Consider the following 14,551-nt stretch of genomic DNA (forward strand, 5'->3'; position numbering starts at 1 on the left):
GTATTTTGCCATCCAATCACTTTTCATTTCTACCTATGCAATCATTTCCAATGCCCTCGCTTTCTCTCTGTGACACTCCCAGCACCAAAAAGCACCTTCAATCATCGCTGTCTGACACCCATTCTTTTAACTTAACCAAATCCATCATGGCGCAGAAGCTTTATATTGACATCTTGATGGTACAGGCCAACTCTTACTCAGTCTCCACCTCACTCCCTGACCTTTTTTAAAAAGCATGTGCACTTTGATACCTTCTGCGACGTAAAAAAAAAAAAGATGCAAGGTCATTCCGCAGCTCTGTCAATTTGTCACGACGGATATTATGAGGTTGATTGAGAGAGCGGATGATATGGAGACAGTTTGCATTGATAGGAAGTGCTCAGAGATTAATGGGGGGCTCTTTGAGGAGGACACATGTACCCGAGGGAACATGCATCAGCCATAAAAGCCTCACTAAAGATGGCCCGACGATAGAATATGAAGTGTCACTTTTCTCTCAATGTTGCGTGATTAAAGGTCAAATTAAATGAACAATGAGTGTGTAATGTGAATAATTGCTCTGACATGTTTGGAAAAGGTTAGACAGCTTGCGAGAATGTGAATGAAAAACTAAACAAAAAAAGGAGCAGACACACACACACACACAAAAAAATCCAGATCAATTTGATTATTGTGCTGCAGTCCATTAATGCAGTGACGAACATCACAGTTTTCATCACACTTTTGAGCCACTGGCATATCTATCCTTTCATGTCAGACATCCGCCGACTGAAGAGGAGAGGACCGAAATAGATCAGGGACGAAACACTGATAATGTCTGAGCTTGAGCTCCTTGAGCAAACTTTCTCTTGTATTGTATCAGAAGACAGTGATTTATTGGCTGTGCTGTTGGGGCTTGAATGTATGTGTTGGGGCCAGTCAAAGCCAATGGGGGTAGGTGACAGAATAAGGACACTGTGTATCCTTGCCTCTCAAGGCCTGTCACAGTGTCAACTCAGCCGGAGAGAAGTGAAAGCGATGCATGGCTGTGGTTCGGAAACAAAAGAGCGGAGAGTGAGGAGAGGAATGCTGAGCTTTTGAAACATCTGCATTGAATTGAAATAAAGACATGCATTTAAAAAAAAAAAGAAAAAAAAAGAAGCTCTCCTGCACCAATTGTACTTCATTTTACACCCATTCAGTCTACTATAAAAGAGTTGAGTGTTTTATACAAAATATGAGAAAAAGTGATTAAAGCTTTATTTCTACGAGCTTCTAAGAGCACCCTTTTAATTTGCTTGAAAAAAAAGAAAGAAATTGAACTAAAGATTTATTTGATCAGTAGAAATGTTTAATATAGATCTGGAGGATAATTTCGCTCTTAAAGACAAACTCCCACCGGTGTCACTGCGACTTTCAGCCTCATTCACTCTTGCCGTGTGTGATGTGTAGAACCTGCGTGAGCGAGAAAGAAATCACACACACACACAAACTTTAATTTGGGGTGACCCGCTCCTTCCATGATAAATGACCTGCATCCTTGATTTCTTTTTGGGGGGGGGAGGGCGGACGGTTTCGGCGAGCGTGTGTCCTCCTCCACAGGTGGCTGAGGAACGCGTGGAAGAGACGAAAAGGATGAGGATGAGGAGGAGGAGGAGATGAGCCATCTGCTGCAACATGTCACCACACTCCACTCCTCCCTCTCTCTCTCCCTCCCTCCCTCCCTCCCTCCCTCCCCTGCTTTCTGCATTTGTGGCAAACAGGCAGGAGGAGAGAATCTGATGTTTGTCTTTGTATGAGTGTGTGTGTGTGCAGTGTGTCTATGTGATTCTAAGTATGTGTTATGTAGTGTGTGTGTGTAACATATGGGTTATTATGGATGAAGGTGTTTGTGCATGTCTAAGTCTGTCTGTGTGTCACTTTTTCTCTGTTTACTGTGTGTGCACTGCTTGTTTTTATCTGTTTTTTTTGCATTTATGAAACTTTGGAGATCATCCAATTTCTGACTAATTCAATTAATATATCTGACTAATATTCCCCAAAACAGAAACACTATAAAACTACACTCCCAAGCTTCCTTCTGACCTTTTAACTATGTCGCTTCAACTCCCTGTCCGTTCACTTTTACCCAATTACTGCTGCTCTCTCTCTGTTGCAAGCTCTCTCCATGCACAAGCAAACAAGCAAAAGGCCAGAGGCTTATTTATTTAATGCAGTAAGTTCTAAAAACTGATAAATGAACCTTTTTTTCAATTATCTCACTGATTTCAAAATATCTACTAATAACGTGAGGGAAATTCAAGAAAAATGCTAATGAGAGCAGAACATCTATAAACCATAGAAATAGAATTAGCCTATTTCAGCATTTTTTGATTATTGCGTTTCATTTCACAGCAGGTATAGATATAAGGATTAATTTGAGAGTAGAGAATATCTTTTTAGAGTGTGAACAATACTGCTTCACTGTGGACTACCTGCAACCTGATTGTTTACTCTGCATCTGGTCTCTTGATGCCTAAAATATTTCCATATGGCCCATTTATGGAGAAACTAAGAGGTATTCCCTCTGATCTTACACATAAATGTTAGTTTACTCACGATGAGGAGCACTATGCAGCTTGTGAAAACACTCATATAAGTTATTTTGTGGCTCTGGAGGAGCTTTATCATGAAGGAAAAGCCTGTGTTATAAACTCCAGATGTGGAAAATAAGAGACAACAGTAACTACCTGGTAGGGAGGCTATAAATGAAAGATGCTATGCTATTGGTTGCATTATAGAGATTGTAGGAACTTGACCCATGCTAGTAAAATGAAGGAAATCTTCACCTCTACTGCATCACTTTTGACCATGCTTTCTTCAAAAGAGTCCACTAACTTCATGTTAATAATGATAATATTAAATAGCTGGAATAGTCCTTTAAAGAAACAAACAAAGCAAACCTTACATACAAATCCACTTGTAGATATTTGGTTTTTCTTTCCTATTCATCGCAAACAGAACCAACCAGTTTCACTCAGGGACAATGTATTATTGTATGTGACATTTACTTATATGCATGATTTTTATTTCTAATTTAGATCATTTAGAAGAGTGTAGGCAGGAAGGCAGAAGGTACAGACGTAAATGACAGATGTAACAGTGTCTACAGTATATGTACATAAAATAGAATGTATTTGGTTGTGCGTCTGTGCTCTGTAAATATCTACAGTATCTGTGTTTGCTTTGTCTGACTTTGTCTCTGACTTTAGTTTCAGTAAACATCCATGTGTGCTTCTCTAGAACTGTGCTTCTGTGTGTGTGTGTGTGTGTGTGTGTGTGTGTGTGTGTCCTAAGGTTACCTCTCGCCCCTCTCCACTCCCCGTGCTAAGCTCCAGCCTCTCCAGTTCTTCTCCCTGCTATTCCAGATGGACCTGCTTCCATATCAGGCCGCTAATGAGGCGGCGCTGTTCATTCTGTGGCTCTTTGAATGGAGGGCCAACCATTTAACCCTGCCCAGCGCCCCTCCTCGACCTCCGTGTATTTTTAGGTTTCACCTCATTTCATGCTGAATAAACACCTACGTCTGTCCACCCTCGAGGGCCAAGCCACACGCCATCCCGGTGAATCGAGGAAAAAATGAAAACATAAAGCAACAATCGCTCTCATAGCGTAGGTTGACAACGGTCAAGTATTACCTTTTAGCTTCTTCTGGATAAGCACACACTTTTCTTAAAATTGAAGCTATATGCCACATCTGGAGTGTTATCTGACAGCTGTTTAGCTCTGTATGTATCACATCTAACATTTCTGAGTTGTTAAAGGTGGTAATACTATAGAGCTTAAACATCAGTTAATCATTATTTTGAGAGAAATGACTGTCAACTGAGATCATCTTTCTATGATTTTACATTTTGCTGCTCCATGGAGTGGGTATGAGTATGAGTGGGTGGGGAATCTGCTGGATTGTTTTATAGCGCACACACACACACACACACACACACACACACACACACACAAAAATGGTAACGGCTTTGATTTTCCAATTAATGTAAAACTCTGTTTCATTTCCACTGTTATAATTGCATCATTTTGAGTTCACATGAGCTTAAAGCTGCATATTGATCATAATGAGGAGCTGCTACAGCTTCTTCTTCTTTCTTGTTCATAACAAAGCTAAGACTGTTCTCACCAGAAAACCAACAGCAGCGGTCGATTGGCCAAACACTTACAATAATGCATATTTACATTTGATGTTTTTGAGAAGCTAATGCCAAATAAGCAACATATTGATGGTTTAATGTGAAGTGTCTGACTCTCACACAGTACTCCTCTGTTCACAGCTGTCTCCTAGCAGCACTTATCATTTGCTTCTATTAACATCATCACCAATGATCCCTAACTTTATTGGCTCATGGGATCATGTAATAAGATGTAAACCTAACACTGACATAATAACCTTGTAAAGTTTTAGACCACCACCCCAAAATTAGGAGCTATATTCACCCTTTCTTTAGCTCTGTTTTTGTCTTCATCGACTCCTGAAGGACACATCTTTAGCCACTAAGTGCTGCATGTTCAGTACTTAGTCACTTCCATTGTCTGGGTGCCTTTTCATGCAGAGCAGAGTGTTTAGCAGAGTTTCTTTTCTTTTCTTTGTTAAAAACAGCTATCTTAAATATGTAAATGACACTGAAAACATTGAGCTGCATACAAGGCTGCATTAGTATCCCCGGGGGCCCCTTGGCATTGAAGCTCATGTCCCCCAAACAACTTTTATTTTATTATGATTGGATAATGCTGCTGTCAGGTGGAAACCTTGTAACTCCCATTTAACTCACATATTTTGTCTTGGACATACTAGGTTTCTGACTGTGGCCATGGTTACCAACATCAAGAGAATGGGTCAAGGCTTGTGTTGTATTTCTGTATAGCCCGACAATAAAACAACAAAGTGCCCATATTCTTTGTCTCCCATCATTGGGGGCCCCTTGCTTGCACTTGCCTAGATTGCCTTTATGGTAGATCCGGCCATGGCTGCACAATGCTATCCAGAGTTGGAGGAGGACTGGAGAGTCAAGTGATAATTGTCTGTAAGCTCATCACTATAGGAGTGACCTCTTTCATATTATATGTAGTAAATCCCTAACATATAATTATTATTACTCCCTAACATATAAATATTGATTAGCATAGCTTTAATCAAATAATGTTAGTGGTGGAAAGTTAAGTCATCCTTAATAGATGTGGAAGATCCGACAATGTCCAAAGCAGCAGCCCTCATGTCTGAGAGAAACTGTTACATGCACCTTCAAACGAGACAGAGAAACCTAAATTATTGAGCGTAAGTTGTTGCGGAAAAGTCAAGCAGACATGTCTTCTGATCTGTTTTTTTTTTCTTTCCATAAGCACTCATTGTGTCAATCAAGATGATTGCTCCTGTTTAATGGATGTAAAAGGGGAGATGGATGTTATCACTGGGGGAATCCCTAGGCATCTTTAATTGTCAGTCTGGCTCAAAATGAGTCCCTGCCCTAATTTATTCGACTTAATTTATCAACATGGTGCTTTTCCATTCACATGAGAGCTCACTGCTGGATCAGGCATTGTATTGGTTCCTGCCTACACACTGCCTTTAATGCTAATGCTTCCTGAGGTTTGACCAGATGTTTCTACCTGCTACATTTCCCGCATTTCAGAACTGATCAAAGAATAAACCATAATATTGTCCCTCGACTTCAGAAAGACAGGTTTGAGACACGCTGACGAGGCTCCAATCAAACAGGGAGACCGAAAGGGATCAGACAGTCTGCTGTAATCAGTTTCCTACTCCTACACTTTACTCCTCTCGTTCCTTCTATCTCATTTTCTTTCTCCTTGTCTGAGTCTGCTCTCATCTCATCGCGTCTCTGCTGCTGCCGATTAGCATTTTTTTTGCCAGAGCTGATGGTATTTCATTTGATGGCAAGCTGTAATGTTATCTTTGAAGGATTGCAAAATCCTTGGCTTTTTCAAGAGGACAGAGTGAAAATGTTCTAATGACAGTGTTTAGAACCCCCCCGCCATCTCCCTCTGCGATGTTCGATGTTTCCCACCCCATGAAGTGCACTCTGGATACAGCCAGAGAGCTGATAAAGGATGGGATTAACAAAGTAAATGGCGTGTTTGAAATGCCTAAATGTACATTTCTGTCATTTTTTTTGTAATCCATGTGGAACAACTCAACACACCACAGGAGGGATGAGACACAGACATCTCAGTGTGATGACAGGAATAATAATTTACACCTCCTCCTGCACACCCGGATCTTACTGTTTTACTGTTACCTCCTTACCCGGGATGATGATCAGTCTAACCAAAGCCTAGTGGAAATCAATGTTGTAATGCCTGTTCAAACCGTGCTTGGATTAAACTTGATTTGATTCTTTTTAGGGGCTCTAATAGATATTTCACAGTAGTGACCAAGTGCTGAAACATGTTTGCTCTAGCATCACAGTAAAAACCTTTTGTTGTAAAAAGACAGACAAGGGTTGAGTTATCCAAATGATAAAAAACACTATGTTTTCTCTCTTAACTCTATACTGGTATTTAGTCATGGAGAAAGTTTTGGCTTTATGTGCTCAGGTTTTGTCTATGAGACCCCTGCCTCAACTGGGACTATTTATTTTGGCAGAAAGTAGTTCCATTGAAAACTGTTCATTGTATGGTCCATGGGTTATTCGGAGTTATGAACACTGTCTAGAAAGATATCTTTTTTTGAATGTCATTTCAATTCTGTGAGCACCATGAACAAAATTACAGTCACCTCTATTGTATTGGGCGCTGACAGAAATCTAAGAAAGTATATTCCAAACCTGGACATATTAAATTAAATAGCTAGATACCACTAGAGGTGAAGGAAATGGAAAAATATGTTTTTTCCTAGTTTGGTCGACCTGATCTAACCCTTTAACCCAATCATACAATGGCCTTGTAAGTACAGTACAGTGCATGTTATGTATATAGCAAATAGAAAAATGCAAGAAATAAAATGCAGCAGAGCAGAAAGAAAATAAAATGGAACAGAAAAAAAGAAGGATAAAAATCCCAAAGACAAATACACCTCCACATGACTGTAACAAATCCAGACAGACAATATAGCAAGCCTGAAAAAATAGAAAGGTTTTCAGTTTGCTTGCCACTGTGGGCACAGGTGTGATAAATCTCAGGTTATCAGACACTTTGATCCAAAGAACAGGACTAAAGTAACTAAGAGCACCCTCACTTGATCTGAATCTTACTCCAGATACAGGTAGAAAACCACCATCTGATGACCTGACAGATGTGACAGGACTGAACTCTGTGAGCAGGTCAGACATATACTAGGAGGGGCCTTTAAAAACTATAAGTGAAAATATTTGATATATGATTCTGTGATCTTCTGGGAGCCAGTGAAGTGAACTGAGCACTGAAGTGATGTGTTTGGATTTCACCCAGACTGATATGTTTAGAATGACTTCTAATATGTTTTTTATAATTATTATAACGTTTTTTGAATCATCATATTTTTGTGATGGTGTTAGGTAGGTGTGTTTTTAGTTTCTAAGCAGACATAACTTGGTCATAGTAAAACCAAGTTTCCAAACAAGTGCAGAATTTTGACACTAATTGAAATAATGGGAGAGTTCAAACTCAGGTTGACCATTTTCTTACACATTCCTCTCCATATTTCTTTTATTATTTTAACAATTCTCTTAGCATTTATGTTGTATTGTCGCCTTATTGAAGTCATTCTTTTAAAGTAGGTTTTCTTAAATTAAATTGAGTCATTTTATTTATATTTCACAATTCACCTCATTAGAATTTTTAGCATTTTATTTGCATCCGAGTGTGCATTAGTCTCCCAATCTATATTCACCATCATATTCATTTGTCACTTGTAAAACACTTTATTACATCTGACTTGTATGAAAGGCGCTATAAATAAAGTTTGATTGATTGATTTATATTTAACAAAGCAATGCAGATAATTCATATGCTGCACTGTACAGTATGAACAATATATAGGTTTTCGGCACTGCGGTAATGGCTACAACCATTCAGTGTCAATTTATGTTCTCTAACTCAATACAAACACAACTTTTAAGTGAAAACCATGAAAACAATGGTGGAAACTTTTAAACGGCAACAACAGGATTCCTCTTACAGAAACCCAGTGTGCTTTTCTTGGGCTTCTATCTGTCATTATAAGCGTCAACAACGCTTTGAACATTACAGGCCCTTGACTCGGGGTCTGCAGGCTACACAGTGACAGCTGGAGGTAATTCACTTTGCTTCATTTTGTTCGCTGTTAACGGGATGATAACGGCAGCGCAAAAGCTTTAATCATATTCCTCTGCCTTCAAGAGAGATATTGCTTTTTCTCACAGTTTATTGAGCGGGTAGGGGAGGGGGGGAGGTGACAGAGGAAAAAAAGGAGGGGAATGTAAGGTTGGGTACAGTCTGTATGAGTGTGTGTGTGTGGATATATGTGTGTCTGTATATGGCTTTTAGGTGTCATGGGTGGCCAGGGGACATGTATCATCGATCCCCTACTCGGGGCTTCCTGTACACGAGGTGGCATTAAAATGATCCATGGCCTCTTTCCCGGGCTAATACCAGTGATATTGAGATATCAGACCTCTGTATTCTGTTCCTGGCAGCGGGGGGCACACGCCCACGCCGGCAAGAGCTCACACATAAGACAGGAGGAAAGAGTTCTTCCACAGGGGCTGAGGTGATAATCTAATAGGGACATTTGTTTTTGTCTCCCTCTCACCTCCTCGCCTCCTTCTCCTCTGCAGCTCTGAAACAAAAAGCGTCTCGTCTAGGGGGGTGGGGGGTGTGTGGGGCACCCGCTGCTGCCTCTGTGGCGTATAAATATCAGTCGCACGACAGCAAAACAAGTGTAACACACACCATCTGGCCCTCCACACCGGTGTGTCTGCCTCAGTCACAGAGATAGGCAGGAGCAAGGGGGGGGGGGGGGGGGGGGGGGGGTGGTGGCGGTGGTGATGGTGGAAGGGATTAGATGATCAGAATGGCATCTCAGTCTCACCTCAAGGAAGATGCCACATAAAGCCAAAAAGAGAATCCTATGGGTTTTTGTCCTCCCTGTCACTTTAAAAATAACACAAATGTCTAAAAGCAGCAGAACTATATATCTCACTCAGCTGAATTTAATGTGTGGTGGATGGTTTATCTGAAGGTACGGCGTGCATTATCTGCCATATGTATAATCACTGGAGACATTATAAATCTGTCCACAAGCAGGATGTGGGCTGGAATCAAGCTGCCCACATATATACAGTTGATTTTCATACTGAGGCTCTGGTTGTCTAGATTTCCAGCAATTTTGGTTTTGGTGGTAATAAAAAACATTAAACAAATGTTAATGCATGTTTATTTTTTGGATGTATTTCTGTCCTGTTATCTTTGTTTTCACTCTGTCAAGTTAAGACGTCTGGGAAAGGCAGGAGCTCATTGCCCCCCTGTGATCGTGCTCCAATTCATTTCTCTGATAGCACCCAGATAGTTTTTCATCACTTCCATGAACCCCGATCGATTCTTTTGAGCAAAGCATGTTCCATTACCAAGAATTACTCATCCATCGATGGGAGAGAAGGGATATTAATCAATGTAACCTTTGTAACTAACAACCTTGTTATTCTTTCAAAGCCAAACAAAATGAGAATTTGGCTGTGTTGGAGGCTCATTATTAAGACCGGTGGAGAGCAGACATTATACATTGCTATTGATCATGTGTGAAGCCTGGGCTACAGAGTCAATACCCACAGCGAATGAAAAATTTTATTTTTTGTATTATGACCACATCCTGCAGAGAAAAGCAGTCATTCTTTGTCATCTGTGCTCTCGGTGAGAGCTGCAGCTCTAGTTTGCTTCATCAGATGTTCACAGACTGGAACATTTGATCAGAGACTGAGAGAAACAAAGTATATTTACTCACAGTCTGTGTTAATGTACAGTTTTAGGTCCTATTGGTTTTATATATTTGTGCTTTAGTCAGTTTTTAAAAAAAATCGCTCACTGTTTTCACTGTTTGACATTTAGTAGAAAATACCATCTGTAGATAGTGAGGCATATGGAGAAAACACAGATTGCCAAATTGCTTAGATTTTTTTAAGTACTGTATACTGTCATTAAATTCAAAAATATGCCTATATTTATATACATTTAATGTTTTGATTCCCTAATTTTCTTACTGTTTATATGTGTTTTTCTCATACTTCTCCCAATAACATTGTCCTGATTTTACAAGATAATATAAGATATTCCTTTATTAGTGCCGCTGTGGGGAAATGTACACTTATATTTATATTAGATTCACAGGATATACTCAGTGATGTAATTAATAGATTATGATTGCTTTTAGAGAACATTTTACCTCTTAGGGCACCTAAGGTCATTTAGGTAATTTAACCACCCAGATTTTACCCCACCACCCCTTGGTCATCTTCATCCTTTCTTTCACCCATCTCACTGCTAAAGCTATACCGCCGTTGCCATTGAGACCTCTGCTGTGGCTGCTGCTATGATGGCAAGAATCAATTCAGTTGATGTTTAATTAATTTATTTTTCAAAAGACACATTACACAGAGTCAAGTTAGATGGAGTTATTAATCAACAGTTACCGAGCAACAGCAGCACAGAGCCCAAAACATCCTGCTGAAGAATGTCTGTCAGCTGCTTCCTCCCACTGTTTCTGAGCCTCCATCAGAGTCCGTGACTGTATCTCCATCAGCTGAGCCAGCTTCATTGGTGTGAGTCTTTGGAGGTGTAGCTGTGTCCTCATCAGCTGAGGACACAGTGACTGTACCTTCATCAGCGGAAACAATGACATACAGGCCAGTCTCAAGAGAAGCTGTTGAAGCGTCATCAGTAGAAGCAGAGGTGACTGATTCATCAACTTCATCTGCTGAATTTCTACTTTCTGAGTGACTTTCAGCTTCTTCACTTGAATCGGAATCATTGAAGTCAGCAGTCAGAGGTAAGGCTGTAACCCCATCGACTGCAGATGGAGTAATGGTATCTTCTTCAGCAGGAACAGCATCGTACAGGTCAGTTTTGAAATGGTCCACTGAATCTTCCCCAGAAGAGATAGTGACGCCTTCCTCAAAGGAAATTGCATCATCTCTTGACTCAGTGTCAGCAGAGTCTTCATCTCTTGCATTGGGGATGTCAACTGTGTCCACTGCTGCTAAGCCACCATCAGCTTGTAGCTCCTGGTGACTCATAAGAGCAAGTGAGGCCATCTCACTGGATGATGCGGGACAACAAAGGAATGAGTGAATGAAGCCTTCAATCAATTTAACATCCATCCATCCAGTAACATTTCTATCCAACATGACATTTTATCTATTGACTGTATTAACTTAACCACAGGACCACTTAGATCACTAGCATCCCCTGTGCTCATGGTATAAAGAGGTAACTCAGAGGTGAATTTGGGGTTATTCTTTTGTGAGGATTCAGAAAGGATATGATTCAACAGGCAAACAAATGCTGCCCTTTCCTCAATCTTAGAAAAACAAAGTCAATGGTCATTCAGATGAATCCACTTCTTAACTCCCAGAGTACTGCTGTTAATTAAATGTTTTTCTGTACTTGTACAATAAAGTGAGGACCACCTACCTCTTATAAGGTCATCCAGGCTGCTGAACCTGAAGCTACCTTTGTAATTTTGGGTCGGGAAGCCATTCACAGCCTTGTACTCATCAGTGGTCCAAATCAACAAATATACATGATGTACTTTTTCATAGTTTCAAATAAAGGAACTATATCCAACCTGCTTTAAGTGCTGTAATACAGACTTTCATACCTTTAGACTTCATTCTGGCTTTGTGGAGTCCTGGTTCTGGCTGTAATATAGCAGCATGTGGGTGCTGTCGCTCAGGATCTGGTCTTCCGGCTGGCCCAGTGTCTGCACTATAGTTTTCATTTAAAAAACAAATGTATAGAATTACATCAGCAGACAAGATACACCATATTTCTGCTTGTGTTTGGACATGGAGCTGTAGAAATAAATCCAGGTCTATTAGATTATGCACCAGGTAATTCTGGCAGCACTGAGGAATGGGACCCTGCCAAGGTACAGGGCTGCCAGAACTGCACCCAGAGACCACATATCTGCAGCCTCTGTGATAGGAACACCCAGAATCACTTCAGGAGACCTGAGGGAGGAAGGAGAGAAGCACATTTTAGAAGATGTCACAAACAATTCCTGCACAGTTTGACATGTTGGCTGTGATCATGTTTGTGGCGTTACAACTCAATGAGAATATACTAGAATAATAAAGTATGAGGACAGAAGAAGAAATAAAGATGCCACAGTTAAAAATCTGCAAGGTTCTGACTGCTGGTGTGCTACTTCCATTGATCCATATATATAACTGCTTTTTGAAATAATGATCAGATCCACATAGCTGTTCTGTGATGGGTCTGATATGCTGAAGAGAGAGCGGGTTGCTGCGTTTCTCCCTCAGCAGCTCGTGAAGATTCTTGTCCAGCATTTCAAATGCAAGGCACGTCTGCCCTATGTGTTCAAGACTCTCACAAAATCGAACAATGTTGACCGGATCAAGACCTCGGATCATTTTTAGCATGGCATGCTGGAGCAAAATAGGTAGAAGTTAGACGGGTGGTACAGCTAACAGTTCATGTTAGATATGTAAATAAATATGCTGCTCAAAGAGTCGGATGATCCACCTCTCTGTTGGGCTCCTGGGAACCATCATTCCTTTTCTTGGCACTGAGCTACTCTGCTGAAGACGCCATCAAACATGAAGTACTGAAGTCGGTACTCACTCCGTCTGCTGGTCAGCAAGTCACTATGTTCTAGCTTTGAGTTAACAAGTGCTTTGAAACATGGAAAGAAAATGTATCATTACTACGTTCAGTAAACACATCTCAAACATACAACTGTACTATCTGCAGAGGATCAATCCAGATCATTTAAATATTTCCTAAAAAATAACAGATTAGTTAAGAGCACAAAGATCAAAACCAACTTTTTAATCACAGAACATCACCAGTATGGAAATACTGTATTATAAATGGTCACAAATCCTTTCTGTAGTTTTCACATAATTGTACAATTGGGGCAGAGCAGTCGTCCACCAATCAGAAGATCAGTGGTTTGATTTTCGGCTTGTTCAGTTCACATGACAATATGTCCTTGGGCAAGATACCCCAAAATTGTGGTGTATGAATGTTAGCTCCTGATGAGCAGGTTGGCACCCTGTGTGGTAGTCCCTGTCATCAGTGTATGAATGTGTGTGTGAGTGGGTGAATGTGACTTGTAGTGTAAAAGCACTGAGTGGTCACAAGGCTAGAAAAGTGCTTCAGTCCATTTACCATTTACCATTTACCAAATACTAACTTTCACTTTTGACATCAAGCTGAAAGCAGATTTCCAAATTCGTCAAATGGTCACAAAATTGAATCTATTTATGTCCAGAGACACGAATTTCAAACTAATGTATTACAGCACAGAAGCTGTACTGTTTTTTTAGTCCACTGAATTTTCATTTTGAAAATATAACCACTATATTACTCAGCATTTAACCAGGATATTTTCTCCTTGTTGTGTCTTTATCAGTCGCTTGGGCAGACCTTGTAACTCAATTTAGTGTCAACTTTATGTCCTCAACATTTCTCAGCACAAAAACAAAAAGGTGTTGTGCTTCATGTTGGATATAGCAGAGTAGGGATGGGTGAATAAAGGGTTTGTAAATATTAAACCTGCATCTTCTTGTGCAGGTCAGCACAGCTATGTGAAATGTGTCATCTTTTTAAAAATAAACTAAAGTATGTCATTTACTTTGGCAAAATTAAAACTTTAAACTCTCTGGATTTTAAATTCAGGTCTGCACTTCATCCCTGTGCTGTAGGAGGATTATATATCTTGTACTTCATGTTGGGTATATGGCAGAGGAGGGAGGAGTGAATTATAGTTATTTTCTGATTTTGTTACAGTTAAGTTCATCATTATTTTCATGTTAACTTGTCATCCTTACATTCCAGAACATTGCAGTCTTCTTCTATGGTGTGACATTATAGACCTGGAGCTGTCAGAACAGGTTTATAAGTGAAGACTGCAGCCAGAAATCATTTCAGTATCATCTGTTCAGACAGGAGACACGAGAAAAACACGAGGTCAATCTGCGCTAGGATTACTTTTAATTAGCAAAACTTGACATAGAAACTTGGGAAAGCATGGACATAAAAATAGAAAACGGTCACCAGAGTCCTCAAGAAGAGGAGAAGAAAACAGGTGAGAGAGCCTAAACATTCATGTCATGATACTACTGTATATGTTGAAATATGGTGTCACAAATATTTATTTTATTAGTTATTTATTTATTAGTCATTTTTTGTGATGAAGTTAATATTGAATAATGTTAGTTGGTAAAAATCTAAATTGCGTATTCATCTCAATAAGGTCAAATATAGCTGTAGAAGAAAGACTGTATATGGTGTTACATCAATTTCTTACATGAACATAATGATGAACTTGAGTTTGGGTGAGGGATTGCAGTTAACTCTCAATAAATAG

The sequence above is a fragment of the Scomber japonicus genome, chromosome 14, assembly GCF_027409825.1.
Source record: "Scomber japonicus isolate fScoJap1 chromosome 14, fScoJap1.pri, whole genome shotgun sequence".
NCBI lineage: Eukaryota > Metazoa > Chordata > Actinopteri > Scombriformes > Scombridae > Scomber > Scomber japonicus.